The 23290-nt window shown below is 38.2% G+C and overlaps 1 protein-coding gene across 3 annotated transcripts in view; it reads left to right on the top strand.

Moving 5' to 3' along the window:
- B3GALT1 (beta-1,3-galactosyltransferase 1) overlaps positions 1 to 23290 on the top strand; it is a 411692-nt gene that overhangs the window by 174456 nt on the left and 213946 nt on the right. For all 3 annotated transcript variants that reach the window (XR_015746520.1, XM_087949791.1, XM_087949792.1), the window contains exon 2: positions 10301 to 10452. The gene's annotated coding sequence lies outside the window, so the exon portion shown is untranslated. The remainder of the gene's footprint in view (positions 1 to 10300; positions 10453 to 23290) is intronic.

The raw sequence follows: 23290 nt of genomic DNA, 5'->3' as shown, positions 1-23290 counted from the left end.
TGCAGCTCTGGAATATGGGACTGACTTTCCCACCAATGTCAGCAAGCCACCCCAGGGCAGATTTCCCTCGCCCGCTGTTGGTCTTACCTTCCATTTCCAGCTCACATGGCTCTACTCGAGGTAAGGTTTGCACTTGGCCAAAGAGTGGAGGGCCAGCGGGTGGGTGGGCCATGTGGGCGGCGCAGCCTTGTGTTCCCGGTCAACCTGGATTAATTGCTTTGTGGGGGGACATTTCTCTGCAAACCATCAAAATTTTCTCGCGGACCACCAGTGGTCCCCAGCCCACCGGTTGGCGATCACTGATCTAAAGAGCCAGTTTGGTTCTTAATGGTTAAGGGATTAGCCTAGGAGTTTTCTCTGACTAGCGTGGGATGCTGTCTGCTAATCTTCTATCTTTCTGTCCTATGTAGCAGGGCTGTTACAGTCCATCCATTGTATGTTGTAGACGACTCCTGTTTTTTCTAGTGCTGTTGGATTTTGAGCTTTCCAAAGCTCAGAACTTTCATAATCGCCGAGAGCTTGACTTGTTCACGGTGTGCTAACGTGACGTACTGTGTGGTTGTAGTAATCTTTTTCTTTGGTTTTAGTTTTCTTAGAATCTTTTGGAGAGCTTCAATTGTTTTGTGTGCTAATGTGATACTGTGTGGTTGTAGTAATCTTTTGGTTGTTTCTGAAATGTTTTTTTCATGTATGGTGTGTTATTCATTCCATAAGTTGTACTGATTGTGCTGTTGCAGTTTTTGTGATCAGGCATTTTTTGTTAAAGTTTTATTGGTACTCATTTTGTTTGCATAGGCGGTCTTTTTCTCTCTTTCTGGCCTTATTGCAGTGTGGTTGTGCTGTCTAAATAATGTTCTTACACAGATCCTCTTGAGCGTAGCTGGGTTTTTACTTAGTGATAGGTTTGGCTTCTATCAGGGATGGATAGTATGGCTGACCACATATGTAAATAATATAAAATAGCATAATGTGAAAGTAGTGGGAGAACAACATCAAGGAATGAAGTATTTGAAGAAGAGTTACTGCCAAGATGGATGCTAGGAAGGTCTTAGAAATCAAAATACCAATTAAGTAGAGTTTCTAATCTTCTAATCTGGATAATCAATAGACTATACGCAGTTGTATATATCCTTTTGCTGCCACCTAATGGTAATTTGAACTTTTGTGACCTACTTCTGCTAGTCCTAAATTAGAAATATTGTCTAATGACACCTGCAGAGATGCTTACCATTGGCACTGTATTATAATTTAAGGTGTGATAAGAGTAATAGTGTAGCTGCATTTAAAATACAGACCATAGGAGTGTGGATACAGCTCATTTCACACTGTGCCCAAATTATTTGCATTCATTCTTGGATCGTACTATGGCTGACTGCAGCTACTAATTAATCTTGCATTTTAGGTATCAATGTTCCCAAGAATAAACTTATCTCGAGAAAGAAACGTTTGCTTGGTGTAGACATTGCTTATCCAATCTCTTTATGAAGTGTCATGCATTCAGGTCATATTTCTGCCCTGAAACATGAGATTTGCCATTTTCTTTGCTGGATGATTCAGTTTAGAAGCAGAAATTATGAGTCCCATGCTGTTAAGCACAGGCTTATACTGAACATATGTCTAATTTAGTTTTTCCCACCTTTGAATATATGGCAGTTTTGCCTTTTTCAGTGTTAACAGGTTTTGATTGCTTTTCTGCCACTATCAGAACTCTCTGAATATTTCATAAAGCACCTTTCAAAAATATAAATATTCTTTAATATGAGGTGAAGGAAAGCTTCACCTTAACTATAAAATTACAGTAGGTACAATATGCAAACACAACATACATTATATTATTACTAAAATTTTAATTATTCAGAGGAATGTTAACAGGTTGTTGGTCTATAATATGCAATGCTTTTAACTCAATGTTTCCCTAAAAGGTCTTTGAAAATAAGAATTCTGAAGAGTAAGGTCTAGTCATCCATACATTTTCCTCTCTTAGAAGGTGTAAGCTGCGGGATGAACCTCACAAACATCACACTATCCACAAACAATAAATCACTGTTTGTGATACGTATTGCCACATCAGGGGTATCAAACTAGATTTCATTGAGGGCCGCATCAGGGTGTTTGGCCTTGGAGGGCTGGGGGTGTGTGGCCAGCTCAATGTCACTCATCAAAGCTCCATTTTTGCCGTGATGGCCCCCTGCAGCCCTCTGCCAGCAAAAACGGACCTCGAGGAGGTGGCATGCAGCTCACCCGGGCTCTGTTTTCAGCCGTGATGGCCTCCTGAAGCCGTTGCGGCTGAAAACAGAGCCTGGGAGGGCCACATGCGGCCCACCTGAGCTCCGTTTTCGCAGAGGCATGCGGGACGATCCTTCACTGTTTCCAGAACAGCCCCATGGGCCAGATCTAAGCACCCCACGGGCTGGATCCAGCCTGTGGCCCTTGAGTTTGACACCCCTGTGCCACATTTTTTCATCACACAATTTCTGCTAAAATTAAATTTCTCATTGTATGTCTTAGAGAATCTGATCATTTATTAGTAGGGAAAGATTATGGCCCCTAACTGCCTGGGTGGATGGACTGCTTTCTAAATTCCTGTTACAGGTAGTTTTCAACTTACAACAGTTCATTTAGTGACTATTCGAAGTTACAACAGCATGAAAATAGTGACACGACCAATTTTCACATCCTATGACTGTGGCAGCATGCTTTATATTCAGATACTTGACAACTGATTCACAGTTATGATGGTCACAGTGTCCTAGGGCCGTGATGGCGAACCTATGGCACGTGTGCCAGAAGTGGCATGCAGAGCCACTTCTGCCGGCACGTGAAAGGTCACCCGGAAGAGCCCCACTGCGCATGCTCTCCGGCAGCCAGCTGATTGTTGGGTATCTGCCGCACATGCGTGAGGGATGACATGCGCGTGGAAGATACGCGCGCATGCACAGAGGCATGCGGCATGTGGGGAGTTGCATGCGCATGACCAGAGGTGTGCAGTGCAGGGGGTCACATGCGCATGCACAGACAGGCGTTGGGCGCACGCAGGGGGTTGTGTGAGCATGCACAGGGGGCGGAGGAAGTTGTGCACTCACTTTTGGCACGCAACGTAGAAAAGGTTAGCCATCACTGTCCTATGGTCCTGTGATGGCCTTTTGCAACCTTCTTATGAGCAAAGGCAATGAGGAATCCTGATTCATTTAGCAACCCTGTTACTCATTTAACAACTGCAGTGATTCGATTAAAAAATGCAGCAAGAATAGTCATAAAATGGGGCAAAACTCACTTAATACATTTCTCACTTAGCAACATAAATTTTGGGCTCAATTGTGGTCGTAAGTCAAGGACTATCTGTATTTTGTTCCTCTATATACAGGGGTGGGATTCAAATTTTTTAACAACCGGTTCTGTGGGCGTGGCTTAGGTGGTGGGCATGGCTTGGTGGTCACATTATTGGCTGGGCATGGCCAACTCAATATCACTCACATCGAGGTATGCATCTCCTCACCTGGCCTCTCATGACTGTGGGGATGCTGCAACAGTCGTAAGTGTGAAAAATGGTCATAAGTCACTTTCAGTGCCATTGTAATGTTGAATGGTCACTCCACACAAGCAAAGTACCAGCAAAGGAGGGGGAAAAAACTCCAGAGAAGTTCCTGAGACAGGAAGTCTAGTCCTGCCAAGAATGTAATAAGGGTTAACGGAGAGGCAGTTTCTGTAAGCAACACCAGAATGTTTCCTTCCTGCCTTCCTTACAGGATTAGGCCAGTAATTTCTTCTAACAACGGGTTCTCCAAACTGCTTAGAATGTTAACAACCGGTTCTAGATAATAGGTGCGAACTGGTAGAATCCCACCTCTGTCTATATACCCCTCTCAGGATTAGAGTGAACGGTTTAAAAAGTTGGACCTCTGGTAATTTAATGTCCATGGTGGGCTAGAGTTGGAGAAGTATCTTTCATTAGTCACAGGAAGTCAGAAAATCATCATCGTATCTTGAATCAAATTCTTTTTCACATAAGACACAAAATTTCCTTTTATATTTTTAACAGGGCTTTATTAGAGGACGGTCAGAAGCACATACCAAATTATAATGGGTTTTTTATCCACCATTTTTAAGTAGGCTCTTCTTTCATCCAGCTATTCAGCATGCATATATATTCAAACGGATGAATTTAAAATTATCCAAAGACTTCACAATCTTTGGTGATTAATATTAATATTTTTATTGAAATTCCCAGCCTCAGAAATTAAAGCTTTGTAAGCCAGATGCTCTCGTCTTTTATTCTTTCTTGCTGATAATCAGCATTCTTCTGTCGCTACTATCATCCGTTTTCAAAAAGGATATGCTTACGTATCCAATACCCAACCCTTCATTTCTCATGTTGAAGAATGAATATGTTCCAGAAAGTTGTAGGTAGTTGTGAATAAGCCTGACAATGTGTTCCCAAAAGTCTTTTCAATGACATGACTCTCATTTATATGTGCATAGCAAAGCGTTCTTTGATGACAATCAACAAATAGAATGGAATCTTTTTTTTGGGGGGGGGGGGGACAAATAAACAACTAAAAAGCATCATGGCAACTACAAGCATATCATTTGGGCTTAAATAGTAATATCAAATAATAGAAACACTACTGCTGTAACAAAAAAAACCAATGACTTTTTCATTCAGTTCATCTCTTTATGAGATGCCATAAAGCAGTGGTTTATCAGGTGGGTATTGCAGAAAATGTTGACAAGGGGAAGAAGCAGAATTCAGTTAAAAAAAAAAAAAAAAAAGCATGTTGTTACAGCCACAATAAAGTGAAGAACTCCATAAAACAAAAAGAGAAGACTATTGTAGCACAATAGAAGAATAAGTGTTAGCTGTAGTACTTTATTCTGCCTCTTAGAGAGCAACTCACCTGTTTATAATCATGATCAAGGGAGGCACTAATACCACTCTATAAAGCCTTAGTAAGACCACACCTAGAGTACTGCATCCAGTTTTGGTCACCACATTATAAAAAAAAAATGTTGAGACACTAGAAACAGTTCAGAGAAAAGCAACCAAGATGATTAGGCGACTGGAGGCTAAAACATACAATAAACGGTTGCAAGAATTGGGCAAGGCTAGTCTAGTGAAGAGAAGGACCAGGGGAGACATGACAGCAGGATTCCAATATTTGAGGGGCTGCCACAGAGAGGAGGGGGCAGTGAAGCTATTTTCCAAAACACCTGAAGGCCAGACAAGGAATAATGGATGGAAACTGATGAAGGAGAGATTCAACCTAGAAATAAGGAGACATTTTTTGATAGTGAGAACAATCAACCAATGGAACAGCTTGCCATCGGAAGTTGTGGGAGCTTCATCACTGGAAGCTTTCAAGAAGAGACTGGACTGCTATTTGTCAGAAATGGTGTAGGGAGGGAGGGTTGGACTAGATGGCCTACAAGGTCCCTTTCATCTCTGTTAATCTGTTAATGAAGGAATTTCCACTGGAACGGGGATTAAAATAAAGGTAAACATAAAGATCTTCCCTGTCCAATCATGTCTGACTCTAAGGAGCCATTTCCCAGCTGTTGGGGTTGTCTGAAGATGCTTCTGTTGTCATGTTGAGGCTTTACATTGAGGCACTTGGAACACAGTTACCTTTCCACCAAAGTGGTAACTTACTTACCTTACAAGCATTTGTAGGCTCTCAAGCTGCTATGGCCTAACATCCATGTCTGTCTGTGTTAGATAAGTATATCAATGGTGTAGCACCAATTCAGTTTACCACCTAGCCTTAGCTGTACAGGCTTAGCTGAACCTAATCCCAATTGAATATATATTGAAGTGAGCAACTGGGTCCCAATGTCTTTTATTTCTCCCAGTGTTCTTTGCTCTTTTGAAAAATCAGGGCTACTGTTTCTTTCCCTTTTGACAGGAGGTACACAAAAAAACAATAGCATAAACCATGGAATAAGTTTGACTTGATCCACAAGCAAGAGAAAAACCCTGCAATTTTGTTTTTTTAAGAGTGAGGAGAAAGAAAATCACCTATCACCAAAGGTTGCCTACCCCATACAAAACATAGAAAAAGCCTTACTGTTAAGCTTTGCATGACTTCTTATATTTTTTGATGGCTCCTCTTTCCATTTTTCCCTGGCTTTTGAGCCATTTTGACCAGGACGACCAACAGAAACATGAAAGACTTTTCAAATAAGATTTCCAGAGAGGAAGTTTGGGGAATAATATGTGGGCGATACATAGGAATCATGTGATCGACTGCTGTGAGAGCCCAGCTTATCTTTGAGGTTTTTTGTTGTGACACACCGATTTTCCTCTTAGTAATTCGACCCTTTTCCATTTAACTTTGCTAAGCATTGAAATAAAAAAAGGAAATAAAATACACAATTAAAAACAACCTTATATTTGTAAGGGCATCTGTGGAAGCTCTTCACACTTGCTATGCTTAATTTAAAAATGAGTATTTTATTATTGTCATTAGAGTAGAATTATTTGCTTGCTCGGGAAAAGTCTGTCAGAAAGGCTCCTTCCCTGCTACTTGGGCCTCATCACACACATTGATTTCTCCTTCTAGCTGTAAATTGGAGCAGTGCACACCTGTCTTCCTGGAATCCAATCAAAAGCCTGCTGGTCAACAGTTGGCATGCTTCTCTTCTTGTAAATTAGACTATCCCTTTAATGATTTGTCCTCCCCCCACCACAAGCTAACCGAAATAAAGAGCAAGCAAGCAGGGCCCATTATCAAAGTAAACATCCCTCTATCATCTCTTCCATATGCTGCCTTAGCCTTGGAAAGAACTGGGGAGAAAGAGAGAAAAATCTTCAGTTAAACTCATCGCTGCTTTTTAATGAAGCTTACCCACTTTGAGTGAAATTATGAGTTGCTTTCATTTAAAATGCTTGACGGGTTAATAGAAGGCGGCATGGCTCTAAGGGAAAGCAGAGCAGGCCTCAAATTACATCAAGGCATGAATAATTATAGCATTCCACAAGCTGTTAATGCAAAGACAAACAGTGGCTTTCTGTGTGGGAAGCCTGGGTGTCTGTGTGGTAGACATTTTTAACGATAGGTAGGAATGACCTTGGTACATGGGGAACAGCCACTGCCAGGGGACCTGTCAGTGAAGGGACAGCTTAGCCCAGAAAGGACTCTCTCTAGTTTCTTGAGCTGTAAAGGCAAGGTGGGGGAATATACTTTCAGACTTTCAAGTGAGAGGTCCTTGGAGAGGTCCTTGTTTTCTTGCAGATCAGAGGTGGTATTCAGCAGGTTCTGACCAGTTCTTGAGAACCGGTAGTAGAAATTTTGAGTAGTTAGGAGAACCGTCAAAGACCACCTCTGACTGGAGATTTTACAGTATCCTTCCCCTGCCACGTCCAGCAAGCCACGCCCACAGAACCGGTAGTAAAGAAATTTGAATCCCACCACTGTTGCAGATGTCTATGGAGATTCTCAGTCATCCGGGTCATGGTTGTCCCGAAGCTGCTTTTTCAAGAGGCAACTGGACTTCCTTCTTTTTCTTTGAAGAGGTTTCGCTTCTCATCCCCTGAAGCTTCTTCAGTTCTGTCCAATCATGTCAAACCAGAAAGTCCAGTTGCCTCTTGAAAAAGCAGCTTTGGGATTTTCTTGCAGATGTTTCATTACTCAAACTAAGTGCCAATCTAGTCTTGATGATGTTACCTAGTTTGGATAATGAAACGCCTGCAAGAAAATAAGCGAGCTCACAGAGCACCAAGGACCCCTCATGTCAGCTCTGAGCTACAAATATTCTCCTTTATTAGATTTTTAAGTTTATGTTAATGTAAATTTACAATAAAATAAAATAACTATTTATTTGGTTGAATATACCTTACTAGGCTGAAATCAATATTGCAAGTCTCCCCTGTTGGCTTTTGGAGCCCATGAATCTAAGAAGGATCCCTTCTGAGACATTTGTCACTTTCCTGCAATAAGCTGCCTCTTATCTGATTGTTTCCTTGCTGTGACTCTCCCCCCTGTCTCCCAAATTCATTCTCACAAACCATGATAACATCTCTGGCTTGGGATATATGTTGTAGTACTGCAGACCAAGAAGGAATTTCCTTCTGAGATCCAAAGACTAGAAAGCAATTTAAAAAATCTAGTTCCATATAATTTTTAATCACCTTTTCATCAGTACCTGTCAAAATTTTGTCTAAATCAGTCAATTTATCATAGAAACCTCCTGTTTTAAGATCTTTATCATATCTAGAATGTATGAGGGCTATCCACAAAATAGATTACATTTTCGTCTGTAGCAAGAAGGGGCGGAGCTAGCGCGGCCATCTTTGGTCTGTACATCCGCCTGAGCGGCACTGCATCTAGTCTGCATCTAGTCATGCTAGTGGGAGGTTCGTATTGTTGCCCGTTATTTCATAGCACACGTTTGAAATGTGTGCTGCAATTGAAAATCCCTCGAGTTGTGAGGTGCAATCAGTGATAAGGTTTTTGTTGGCAAAAAACCATAAACCGATTGAAATTTTTCGGCAACTGTGTGAAGTGTATGGGGACAACATCATCACTGAAGGTGGAGTGCGCCAATAGTGCATTAAGTTTAAAAATGGCCGAACTACGGCACTCGAGAAGTCCTGAATGCTTTCAAGTGGGAGATTTTTCCTCATCTGCCCTACAGCCCCGATCTTGCACCAAGCGACTACCACTTGTTTCCAAGGATGAAGACCTGGCTTGGAACACAGCATTTTGACGACGACACGAACTGCGGGCAGGCGTGACTGACTGGCTCAAATCTCAGGCGCCAAAGCGCTGTGTTCCAAGCCAGGTATTCATCCTCGAAACAAGTGGTAGTCACTTGGTGCAAGATCGGGCTGTAGGACTGATGAGGAAAATCTCCCAGTTGAAAGCGTTCAGAACTTCTCGAGTGCCGTAGTTCGGCCATTTTTAAACTTAATGCACCATTGGCGCACTCCACCTTCAGTGATGATGTTGTCCCCGCACACTTCACACAGTTGCCAAAAATTTCAATCAGTTTATGGTTTTTTGCCAACAAAACCTTATCACTGATCGCACCTCACAACTCGAGAGGATTTTCAATTGCAGCACACATTTCAAACGTTTGCTGTGAAATAACGGGCAACAATACGAACCTCCCATTAGCACGCCTAGATGCAGACTGAGTGGTGGACTCACAGACCAAAGATGGCCATGCTAGCTCCGCCCCTTCTTGCTACAGACGAAAACATAATCTATTTTGTGGATAGCCCTCGTATTTGCACATACGAAAACCAATTCATCCTTATATCTTGTTCTTCCAATTCTTGCATAGATTTAAGTTCACCCTTTTCATTCAATATTTCGCCATATCTAACTGTTTGTTCCATTTTATATATTACTGGATATGAAAATGATTCTATAGTTGATAGCCAGACTGGAATTTTTAAATAGTGTTGCCTTTTAATCTTCTCCCAATTTAATAACAAAGCCTCTCGTATGTAATGTCTTCTACAATAACAATGCGTTTTAGATCCCTTGTACCATAAGAAGGCATGACACCCCAATCATATCCTTCTAGTGTCAATAATCTAGTATTTCTTAGTGTAATCCATTCCTTGACCACATCAAAGTTGTTGCTTGATAATGTAACTCCCAATTTGGCAGGCCAAATCCTCCTCTTATTCTAGCATCTTGCAATAATTTCATCCCAGTCGGGTTGGCATTCCAACTGAATGCCAGCTGGGAAATTTATTTATTTATTTATTTGATTTGTCAATCGCTTACAAGACAAACATGAGTAAGAATATAGGAAATAGGTACGAATAAATGGGGACAATAGAACAGGGACGGTAGGCATGATGGTGCCCTTATGCATTCCCCTTACAGACCTCTTAGGAATGGGGTGAGGTCAATAGTGGATAGTTTGAGGTTAAAGGAGTGGGGGTTAGAGGATGTAACAACAGAGTCAAGGCATTGACCACTCTGTTGTTGAAATTCTAGAAGTTGATGTTCTAGCACATCTGTGGATTTGTCAGTTTGAAGGCTAGACTAAACTGATGTTCTCCAAATTTTGTCTGGTTGGTTTACTTTCAGTTGTAAACTCTCAATCATCCCTAACAACATCTCTAAGTGAGTTTGATCTGACAAACATGTCTTCTGCCCTTGTTTATGGGTAGCCTTGCAAATAAGCGACATTATCATTCATGTTAATTTTTTTTCCAAATATGTTGGAAAGCAATTTATGAGGATCTATTTTTAATGCATTTGGGTTTAGCTTTGCAAGTGTATATGCTAATTCCCTCTGAGCAGGTCATGAAATCTCAATATCTCTTCTCCCCCCTCTCTTAAAGCACACAGGTTCAGCAGCATGCAACCAATCCTGCTTTGATATTAAAGTTAGAAATGCTCAAGTATGGAAGATGTTGAAGAACTACTGGCATTATGGATGCGGGAAAGCCATGGCATGACATCCGAAATTTAAACAGAAGCAACTTGAGAATAGGTAAGTCACACAGTTTGTTTTTTAAAATAGAAGCCTCATTGAATTTTATCATGACTAAGTCTATCATTGCGTGATTCCCTTTCCTGTGGCTCACCAACTGTCCATGGCAGGAATTCCACAACACAGATTGAAACACATACAGGTCAGTGGTGGAATTCAATTTTTTTTACTACAGGTTCTGTGGGCGTGGCTTGGTGGGCGTGGCAGGGGAAGGATACTGTAAAATCTCCAGTCAGAGGTGGGATTTGCTGGTTCTCTGAACTACTCAAAATTTCTGCTACCGGTTCTCCAGAACTGGTCAGAACCTGCTGAATACCACCTCTGATACAGGTAGTCCTTGACTTACAACAATTCATTTAATAACTGTTCGAAGTTACAACAACACTGAAAAAAATGACTTATGACCATTTTTTTATATTTGCAACCATGGCAGCATCCCCCATTCTCACGTGATTACATTTGGATGCTTCCAAACTGTCTCACACTTATGACAATTGCAGTGTCCAGGGGTCATATGATTTCCTTTTGCAACCTTCTGACAAGCAAAGTCAATGGGGAAGCCAGATTCACTTAATGACCGTGTTATTAACTTATCAACTGCAGTGATTCACTTAACAACTGCAGCAAGAAAGCTTGTAAAATGGGGCAAAACTCACTTAACAAATGCCTCACTTAGCAACATAAATTTTGGGCTTAATTGTGGTCGTAAGCCGAGGACTACCTGTACTGCAGATGTCACTTCAACACAGGGAGGATGAAGATTCAATAACCCATTGAAAGAGCAATGGCCATAGCTCCACTCTTTCTTTCCAAGCATTTAAATATAAACATCTGAAGATAAATTGTTGAGTAGGACTTCAAGTACGAAAATAATGTGCATGTGTGTAACCATGTATGTATTTGCAATATTAATATGGCTGCCCATCCTAAGGAAACAATTCTGACTGGCTCACAACAATGCTAAAAAACAACAAACAGTAGAAACAAAAACTTGGTGTCTCTCAACCATTTTTTCTCAGATGTGTGCAACAAACCCATCCCAGGCTCCCACCTCACCCTATCCCATTGCTAGTTGAAATTTAAAATTTTGAAATTCTGGAAGTTTCAAGCCAGCACATCTGTAGGATGACAGATTGTAATAAGTCATGTGGGGGGATCTTTATTTGCTTTTCTGTCAACCACCATCCTCATATGAGTTAAAAGAAACTGTGGACAGCATTCTTAAATTAAATTAAATTCATAATTAAATTCATAATGGTAGAAAAGTTAGCATGTTACAGAGAATTCAACTCTGCAATTATTTATCTGGGCTGTACAGATATGTCACTGCTTAGTTTCTCTTATCCTACACTATCTTATTATATGGGATTTATTTTATGCAGCTGTTAATTAATTTTAAGGGTTTTAAAAACAAAAGTGATAAGTATGGAGAAAGTGCTCCTGTGTTAATTATATTTAGGCCAGATTGAGATTGTTGAATTTGAAAGGAGCGAGGGATGGTATTAGTTTTGTGATGTGTATTTTCCACAGATTTACATGGAACTTACCCTCTTATAAGAGTATGTAAAATTGCTTGTAAGAGCTTGCAGAGAACAGAAATTTTTGGTTTGATGTGATGAAAAAGAAATAGTTCTATTATTCCCTTGATTCTGGCATCATAAATGAAAGAAACAAATATTGCAGAAGATTGTCATCTCAGTGAGGAACAAAAGCATGTAGTTATCAGAAAGGCTTTGTAGCCTATGTGTATTTTTCATGCAGTATCTTTCTATTTATTTAATTCAGTTTAGGCACTGCCCGACTCCAGCTAGCTCTGGGCACCTGGATTAGAAAAATCTTATTTTGCTGAAAAAGCAACAACCTTCCTTTATTCTTAGAACATAGAATAATAGGGTGGGAAGGCACCTTGGAGGTCTTCTAGTCCAACCTCTTTCTCAAGCAAGAGATCCTATATCATTCCAGGCAAATGGCTATCCAGTCTCTTCTTGAAAACCTCCAAGGATAGAGCATCTTCTTTGTATCCAGAGGTGGTATTCAGCTGGTTCAGACCTGTTCTAGCATACCGGAAATTTTGAGTAGTTCGGAGAACCGGCAAATACCACCTCTGGCTGGCCCTGCCCACCCGCCCCCACCTCTCCTATATTCCCTTGTTTTTTAGCTCAGCTGATTCGTGTGGCAGAACAGATTGCCGCACCTCAGCTGAGCTAAAAAACAGCTCAGCTCACACAGAGATCAGTCTTTGAGCCCTGCGCATACACACGAAGCGCGTAAAGCGCGGCCTCCTAAAACCAGTAGGAAAAAAATTGGAAACCCACCACTGCCTGGCTGTCTCTGATATAAACACAATGCTGAGAATCTAAGCAGAGCCTCTGCTGAGAAAGGGTTGCATAGCAACTCTGAGTTTTGTATTAAGGGGCCTGAGAAAGATATGAGTGTACTACAAGTGTTAGACAAATGCATTTTTCTTTCTGCTTCACCAGGTGCTAAGTTCTCAGAACTGTAGGTCTACAGTTCATTTATTCACACTTTCTGCTCAGAATTCTGAATCGGGATTCTATTAGCAAGCTGTAGAATACAAACCTAGCAAATTTAGAGGTAACTTTCCACAAACCCCTTGGAGTAGCAATTGGTCCTATCATGTATAGCTATTTATTTTTTTCCAGGAATACATCAAGAATGAAAGAAAAAGGTTAATTTATGATGGTGAATTGCATGATAAGGTCATAATTTTTGACAGTACTGTATAGAGAAGCTGTGGAAACCGGATGCAGGATCTTGGATTTGATGTATTACTTCAAAGACGTAGTGCCCGAAAGACAATGTAATCCTATTAGAACTATCTGAACAAGAAGAAAAATTTAGCTACTTTATTTCAGAGCCTTTCAGACAGATCAAATGTAATCAAAGCTAAAAGAAAAAAGAAAAAAAATCCAAAGCTGGTTATTTGACAACTAACAACACAACTGTGCCTCAGATTTTCTAGGTAATCTCCAAAAATGTTAATCCAATAATCTCCAAAAGAGATTCTCCATATGCACAGCTGTAGCAAATATATCTACATATAGTGGTTGGAATTAGCATTAACAAAAACATTTATAGAATGGATTAAGGGAAAAGATTCTTAAATTATTTCAAAATTGGAACAAGAGAGAAGGATTGATATAAGAAAAAGTGGGGGAAAGCTGGTTCTCTCCCTTCAAAAGGTCAGGTTAATCCACTATCAAAATATTGTATATTTGATTAAAATTTGCACATAGCTGCTCAGCAAGGCTCTTGCATGGGGATGGCCTCCAACATGGATTCTAGTGTACATTTAGGTCAATTTTGATACCTTCCCCATATCTATCAATATCTCTATAAGGAATTCCCTAACTAGGTTCCTTCAGAAGGTTAGCAATTGTGAACATTGCTGGCATAATTTGCTCCCTTAAACTGCAGCTACATGGCAGAGTAAGAAGAGTGAGCTACACCTGTGGGGAAACTCAGAGGTATAACAGTATAAGGATTGCAATTTCTTCTAAAGTTCCTGAATTTTGCTGTGTCTGGTTTCTCTGTATTTGCATTTCCATTACTTTTTTTTTTTTAATGTATGGAAGAAAACGGATGTTTGACTGATCAGATCAAACACTTCTATGAAAGCTGCACTTTTAAAATGTCCATGCTTGTCTCTCAGTCTGTATATGCTTGTGAGCTTAATATTAAAGATTTCAAATGAGATGGAAAATGGCAATTGCTCTGATAACAAAGCTGGCTTGTTCAGGTTTAAGAAGATCACATTCCAACAGTCCTTCTGCTATTTATTGGGAGGATAGCATTCAAAGTTGAGGTTGGAACAATGAAAAACGATTTTTTTAAAAATATATATTTGTTAAGAAGAAAATAAACATGAGAAAAATGAACTGCAATTATTTGTTTGGCTGTTGCTTGAAGTCAGTTCAAAAAATAATAATCTGCTCCTTTGATTGCAGCCTGTTTGGTATCTCTATAACTAGCCTAGTACCTTACTTTCAGTTTTACACCCCCAAATTACAGTATATCAGCTTTTCAATGTCAAATCAACCACAACTTTTAATCCCCAGGAAAAAAAAAGACTTGTCTATGTACCACCTCCCAATACTTTATTAAAATACAGTTGAAGTAATACTGAATATTTGCATAATTGAATAAAAAACAAAATCATTACCCTTTCATACTCCATTTTATCTGTATAATGAGTTCCTCCCCTACCCAAAGGTCTTCTCTCTTGACTGAGATCATTTTAGGAGGCCATTGTAAGAACTCTGGACTAGAGGCAAAAGTTAGTCTGTGTATTAGCTTGTACTGTGGGAGTTTCATAACGATGTTTTATTTATTGAATGTTGGAAGCACTAAAATAACCAGGAACTATAGGGATGATTATGATGTCTTGATACTGAATTTTTAAAGAGTGTGTACCTCAGAGTCTCCAATGCTTATGTAAGTTACTAGTTAAAAAATGATTTTGTTGTTGTTGTAGGTGCACATGCTTGGTGGATGTGTAAAAAAAGTCATATCATCAAATATAATAATACAGAAGTCTAAAAATTAATATCCAATTGAAAGCAGAGGATTTTCTTTGAGGATTGATGGATGAGCAGCTAGGAAAAACAATTGTTTTTATATACAGTATGATAAATGCAGCAAGGTTGTTATATGCACAGGCAGAACAATTCAACTTTACCCACAATGGGGAAATGGATAATAAATGATACTAAAAGTAGTAAAGATGATGGAACTTGTTGAGTAGGCCAAATTGCTTTAATTAGGGATAGAATTTATCTAATTTTAATGATGATTGGAAAATCTTACTGATGTTTGTAAGAAAGAAAAAAATGAAGTTATGACATATAATATAATAGATATAAAAATGATATAAAACTAGTAAATAATAAAGAAAATGTCAACAATGCTGTCACAGAGTAACATTTATTTTTATGACTGCTATAAAGGAAAATTGGAAGTCACTTCTTAATTATCCCTTTTTTCCTTTTATTGATTTCTGCACTTTTGCCTTTGCTCTTCTCTTCTTTCTCTTTTTTCATTCTAAATATTAGAATTCCTCGATAAGTCAACTTACCAATGTTATTTCACAACATGGATTTTCCACCACTATTTACTTCCAACTGCCTCGCAGGCAAGATAATTTATTAAACAAAATCCTAGATATCAGTACCCAAAGAAGTTAAAAAGCTCTTCACAATGAACAGATCAGCGTACCATGTAAAAACAATGTAGTTAGCTGAATACTGATTCTTTATACTTTACTACATACATATTTTATTACCATGTTTTCTTTTACCTATAATCAGATCCTATATTCTATTTTCATTTTTATATGATCATTAAGACTAATCAATTAACAAACTACTATTAGAATGTTCTTGTCCGTTTTTATTCTGTATTTAAAATTCTAATGACTTCCATTTTAAAAAGGGGAGATATTTTATTAGAAAATAAGCAGTTTTTCATTATAAAAGAAAGACTATCCTTTTCTTATTTACAGTTTCTCTATCACATGTCTCCTATTTCTATAAGCTACTTTAATCTTCTATATTCTAATCTATTTCTATTTTGACTTTTATTTTTATCTGCCTAACTTCAATCTATAGTTTTTGAATATTCTTACTTTCTTTCACCATACAATTCCTATAAACCACTTTATTCTAGCTTCACCTCTATGTTAACTCCACCAATCCTGATCCCAGATCCAGATGCAATCAACTTGCTGTCTTGCTGTCTCTAACTCTGGGCTGATTTCTGCAGTCAGTTGCCTCCGGTGGACTTGGCCATAATAGTGCTCGACCTGCTGGGGGTGGCTTGATATCCCCATCAGAGCCGCATATTGCTCTTTCCACTTCTGTCTCTGAGTGTGGTTTACAACAACACCAACAGATCAAAGAAAGGGTTAAATTAGGGGATCATGGAAAAGAAAACCCTAAGAGCCAACACCAAAGAGCTATTATTCTGAGCCAGAGCCAGAAACCACCTGGCTTCCTTAAAATGCCCCCCACTGCAGTTGCCCAAATTTTTCAGGTTTTCCTTTATACCTCTTCTTTGCCATGCTGCTTTGCTCCTTTCCAGCCTTCTGGCTGCTAAGTTTTATTTATTTATATTTCACATTTCTTGACCGCACACCTCCCTCAAGGATAACTGACTTATGCTGGTAAAAGCACTAGTTGACTGTGACTCTAGCACAATTAGCCCACTCTTGTAAATCCCTCTTAAGTCTCTTCTACTAAGCCTCCTAGGTCTCATCTCTGCTTAAATTTACTTACTTATGTACTTATAGGAGATTATTGCCACTCCAGTCCAGGAAGGTTCTGAGTAGCATACATTTCCTTTTTTCCATAAAAAGATTAAAACAGCAATACAATATCACAGAACAACAACTGTCAATAACAAAGTCCCATGGCTACCAAGACCATAAACTTCCCACATAGTGCAGGGTAGGGCTTCCAGCTTAACCCAACTCTTCTCTCAAGATTTTCTTAAAAACCTAACTTTTTATTTGTTATTTGGTACTCCTAAGATGGAGAATATTAATTGCTTTTCATTTTCTGTTTTGGTCTCTTCTCTAAGGACACTGCTGATCCCTACTAGATTTTTTGCTCCCCTGTAACCTCCAGAAAACCTACCTCATGTGGTGCCACTTTGCCTTTTCTTAAATTGGAGAAATAACTAGATAATAAAGATTTATTCTTAAAATGATCTATCTGCTGTAAAGTTGTACTTGTCATTAAATACATCGTCATGCTTTTTAATATAAGGGGCTTTAAACGAGCTATAATATGTCAATATATCAGAAAAAAATCAGATAAAATATAATATCGGGGAATAGAACAAAAAGTCCAATGTCCTATTCATTATGAAAAAATAGCATGCTTTAAATGACATGATTCTACCAAAAACAAAAAAAAGGCATTTGATTTTGTTTGAAACACAGCGAGTGACATTAAGCTGTGAAAAAATTGTGAGAACAATGAGAAAATGAAAATAAGTTCTAGGATATTATTTGAAGGGATTAAAGATCAAGATTGTTAAAAGTAAAACAAATCAATATTATGTTGATTTATTTCATCAAGGTTAACATAGGTTGTTATGTTTGGTAATCTTTCATGGACTTTGCTGATCAAGACCAAATTGTGAGGCGTTAAGGATTTGTTTATAAATAAGAAATGGAATATGGAAAGAAGAGGTCGTTTGTTGTATTTTAAGAGGTGATAATTTACTAAAATTGTTTCCACTTTTGTGATGAAGGGGGAGTCATTTCTACAATTCTTTACATTTATTTTTTCTTTTCTATTTTGTCTTCTTTTTTCTACATTTTCTGTTTTCTCTCTTTATTATTTTAATTTGTATTAGTTTTTGTCTTACCAATGTATTTTTTCTTAATTTTTTTATTAAAAAATGAAATACGGGTCAGCCACAAAAGTTATCTTCCTTCCTCTCCTCTCTCCCTCTCTCACTCTAGTGTTTAGAACTTTATTGAATTTTGCTTGACACCACAGATGACAGTAAAAGTGATTAATTGCTGCTCATAATTGGAGTTTCATTCGAGTGGTTATTGCTGTCAGTATCAATTAATAGCTCCACGAGAACCTAATTCATTTTACAATCTTAAAGAATGATGGCTTGTGGGAATTATGCTAAACTAGCATTTTCAATTAGGTTTGTGAATTTTATAGTTTACTGAATAATATTTTACAATGTTATAATAGTTACCAATGAGGACTGATTATTACATTGTAATCAGACTAATCACATATGCATGCACCTTTCCTAAAATGCCATTATTATAGATATTAAGATTCAAACATTCTATGTAATCATTGCTTTTAAAGTCATGTTTAAAAGATATGCAGGAGATACTTATGACTGTTTCAGCTATCTAATTTTGCTTTGTTAATTAAGAACTGAATACTGTTTTGAAGTCATGAAACTGAACTTGCCTGAAACTGTTCAAAATTGTAATAAGGAACCTGTAAATTTTCTAAATAACAAGTATTAAGTGTCATTTTAATCTTTGAATAACCACAAAGTTCTTCCTCAGAGTAATAATTGATACTACTCCATTTTTGTATATATCTATGTTTTAACTACTAATCAAGGAAATAATTATTTCTCTTGTTTTGAAAAAAAAAACAATTATGTGATATATGGAGATCTAGCTGCTGAGTTTCAGACTGATTGGTCTAAGGAAACTAAAATTTGGGTGAGAATGGAAATTTATTATCTCCTTTACTGATTCCTGGGCAACTTCTATAAAAACGGCTTTATTGTAGACATGCATCTTGTCTTCACCCCACTCATTAAAAAAATGCAGGGGAGGGAACTGTAATCTTTATCAGATTAAAAATAAGATATTTTCAAGCTTTTGGAGGTAAAACTCTTTCAGATCTGTTTATTAAATCAGGAAATACATATAGCTTTTCATTTTGGAGCAGAATTAAAAATGAGGATCAGAACTACTTTGATCATTTTCACAGCACGTAGACAAAAAGACAGACATCTGCAAATCTTTTTCAGATGTTGATTAATATGCCTAGGTGCAAATGACTATAAATTGTTATACAAATTATAGATGCAGATTGGAATGCATTAGAAATATTTATTACTGCATAATTCAAATACTAATACCATACATTTCATCCTAGTGTTGAAAACTGCATGACCAGGTAAGCTTTCCAAGTGCCGAACCTTCTTGGTTTTCTTGTTTCTGTAGCCTTGTGTGGGAACAAGTTTCTCAAGGCACTCTGAGATAAGGTTTGCTCTACAATCAGTGGTGGGATTCAATTTTTTTACTACCAGTTCTGTGGGTGTGGCCTGGCTTGGTGGGCCTGGCTTGGTGGGTGTGGCAGGGGAAGGATACTGTAAAATCCCCATTTCCTCCCCACCCCACTAACCTGCTTTCCAGCTCCATTCTCCTGTGCAGGGCAACAAAAGAAGTCCCAGCTGATCAGCTGGAACTTTGGAGGCAGTAAATAGATGGGGTCAGGGCCAGTCAGAGGTGGTATTCGCCAGTTCTCCGAATTACTCAAAATTTCCGCTACCGGTTCTCCACAGCTGGTCAGAACCTGCTGAATACCACCTCTGTCTACAATCTAGCACTAATTTAGAAGTTCAGTGCTGCATGATATTTTTGGAGTGAGGAAGAAATACAGTTTTACACACTCTCGAGTTCATCCTACTCCGTTACCACTAATCAACTGAGTGATGGGAAGAGATAAGAAACAATCTGCAGGTGAATCTGGGAGAGTTATACATAGGTGCTCAGTTTTGTTTTGTTTTCCCATCCTCCCCCATAACTGAGATAAACTGCCTAATAAATCATCCTGAGTAACGTTAGCATTTCAAGACTTGAAATGTGTGTCCCATGAAATCCCTGGAAACAAAAAGGAATATCTAACACATAGGACTTCTTTGTTTATGGAACCCTGGTTTGTCTGCAGAATATTCTAAGATAAATGAAGGTTTTATATATATAAATATATATATATATATATATATATATATATATATATATATATATATATATATATATATATATATATATATGTATATGTATATGTATATGTATATGTATATGTATATGTATATTTATATGTATATGTATATGTATATGTATATGTATATGTATATGTATATGATGTATATGTATATGTATATGTATATATATGTATATATATATAATATATATATATATTATGTGCTTCAGCAGGAGAATGTAACTTTCTAGGGCAGGGATCTCCAACTCCCGGGCCGTGGCCCTACTACTGGGAGAGATGGGCAAGTGCACACAAGTGAAGCTCCACTCGTAGGAACGAGGGGCAAGAATGTGGAAAACTCCACTCGCACAAGCGGGGAGCACTTGTACTCATGCAAGTGGAGCTTTGTATGTGAGCACAAGTGGCCTCTGCTCAAGTGCCATCCGCTCACACAAGTGGAGCTTTGTGAACGAGCACAAAAGTGTCTGCCGCTCAAGCGAGTAGAGCTTTGCACACAAGCACTAACACCCTCTACTCATGTGCGAAGCTCCATTCACGTGATTAAAGGGCGCCTATGCCTGCCACTCACATACATGGAGCTGTGTGCACACATGTGCACCTGCCTCTCACAAACACACTTCCAGGCTGGAAGTTGGAAAGCTTGGAGATCACTATTCTAGGGCATGCTTTAATCAGCAGAACACAAATACTGGCTTTCAGTAGAGGATATTTCATTTTGAGAAACTAACAGTTAATTCTGGCTATTCCCAATAATTATTTTATTTTATTGTTTTGTTTTCTTTATTTTGTTTTGTTTTATTGTTTTGTTTTATTTGTATCTCAGCTTTATCATTTTTACAAATAGTTCAAAGCAGCAAGTAAGTCCCAGACACCTTGCTCCTCCTATATTAGAAAGATCTTTTTTCACAGTTTACAGGATAGATCAGGATCGAAGAGCAACACTGATTCTGGCTGGAATAAAACTCTGATTTGTTTCTATTTTCTATCTTTAAGATCATCTTGGTGAACCTCTATGTTTCTATTAGAAGAGACTTCTCTATTTTTTCCACTTGGCATTTTTGGCTCTACCTTGACTTTAATCCCATTTATTCACTGTAGCTCTAGTCTCTTTCAAGTTTAGCCCTACTATTACTTAGTAAGCAGTCAAGAAACTATATAAATGCAATCCTCAGCAAGATTCATTCTTGTGACCAAATTAAATTGACTTTTTAAAATCATATGAGCAGAAGCTACTGGCTTAATTACTGTATATAGGAGGAATATTTAAATGATATAATTGTAATGTAATATAGTCCATAAGGTTCCTTTTCTCCTATAAGAAGGAACTACTAATTTAAAAATCAACTGTTTATTTAAAATTATTCTGTGGTTTATATCCACTTGCTAGAATTGGACTGTCAATGTTTGGTTAATTCAATAGATATTTATTTATCTGAACCACAGCCCTATTTCAGCAGCTCTTACTCCAAAGTTTTCCTTTCTCATTATATGTTTTCTCAATTTTTATTAGGAACAGTTAAGGAGAATAGCTTTGGGAGTCAAAGAGCAGATTACACGGAGACAATAATGTCCCTAATCAAATTCTATCGACAGTTTGCTAAAAGACTCAGAGAATTGTAAAGAAAATCTATATAATTTTGATTTTTCTCTCTCTCTCTCTTTCCAGTCAGTTTTTAAAACAAGCACTGAGATGATAATTTGTAATCCTTCAGGATTAAGGTACATTCTGGTACTTAATAATATCAACTAGAGTAAGATGTTTTAAGGATGAAATAAGTGGTCTTATCCTTGCTGAACAGCACTCTTTGCTGAATTCTCCAAAAAATTATATTTGGGAGAGGGAGGGAGGGAGGGAACGACCATGAGGGTGTATAAGGCAAAGAAGGAATCACTTCTATCAAGTGTACAATTTTTTTTTCGGGGTGTGGGGTGGGGGATGAACTCTATTGGTAGCAACCTATTGCTTTGACATTCTGCCCTGCTAGCAACTCTTGGATCATGATCCATAAGAATAAATATGTGCATTCTTCTTATATTCCCACATTTCTTTCTTTGCAATTTCCTGCTGAAAAGCTCTCCCCTGACAAATCACATTTAAAACTCCTCTTGTTGTGGAAGTTTGATGCAAGGCAGGGCCAGAAAAATCGTTGCTGGTGCACATCTGCTAATTTTGCACATATTTCATTTTCTAATATGTCATGTAAACAGCTGGGCAGAGTATGTGAAGGAAGAGACTTGCTGGATTTTCTGTTTTAATGAATGAAAATGAAGAGTTTTATGCTACTGGTGGGGACAGCAGAGTCCACTTCAACATTCAACTGCATCTGCCGATCCCATTTGTTACCAGGTGCAGTTTTTAATGACTAGTCCCCTGCAACCACTGGCCTCAGAAGTATGGCAGCTGCTTCCTGGGCTTTTAGATTTTAGATAATACAATTTTCTTATCATTCAGTGGGTCAATGTGAAGGAAGAAAAATGTCATCTGTGTTTCTGAGGAAGGAGAAAATCTGCTAAAACTAAGGAAGTGCAGTGCAGGTTTTCTGCTGGAATTCATTTGAATCATTTATAGCGGTTGTGATTTATTTATTTATTCATTTTTAAGAAAAAGAAGATCCATGTGTGTCCTCAGAATTTCAAGAATAATAGACTTTGGTGGCATTTGAATCCCTAGGTATAAAGGGCAAGAAACCATATACTTTATTGTTGAGGTAATTCCCCGTTAGGAGAATGAGCGCATACAGGGAGACGCAGTGAGAGTAGAGTTGAATAACACACACACAGCACACAGATACACTGTACAGTAAATGTAGGTTTTTACTTCCAATAAATGTTTAAGCACAATCCAAGATAAGCAGTCCAAGTCATTCACAGGTAAAGCAGTCAGTGTTCAGTTCAGGGGTAATCCAAATATCAAAGTCCAGTATCAAAAGCAGTTCAGTAACAGTAACTTCAGTAACTTACATCAGTGATCAGTAACAGCCATTAGGAGGAACCGCAAGTCTCTCCAACAGAAGAAACAGAGACTCACTCACTCACTGACAATGTCTTCTGAGACTAAACAACCCAGGTTTCTGGCTCCATCTTTTGGCCATTTGCGGAACCACACCTAATTACAATTTTAGCATTCTCTTAAAGATACAGTATTAAAATGTCTATTCTAGTTTATATATTTCCAATCCAAATAACTGTTAGGTGACTTACATTCCTAACATTTAAAATTTATGCAAGGCCAGTCAGTGTCTCTTATAACTAGGAGATGGGCAATCTTATCCAAACTGGATCTATCACTCTGAGTTTTCCCAGAAAATCCATTT

This window comes from Notechis scutatus, chromosome 1 (assembly GCF_049901735.1).
Source record: "Notechis scutatus isolate UNSWTSFEM ecotype Mainland chromosome 1, rNotScu1.2, whole genome shotgun sequence".
NCBI classification, from domain to species: domain Eukaryota; kingdom Metazoa; phylum Chordata; class Lepidosauria; order Squamata; family Elapidae; genus Notechis; species Notechis scutatus.
The sequence above is the reverse complement of the archived record's forward strand: the minus strand, read 5'-3'. Positions and strand labels throughout refer to the sequence as shown.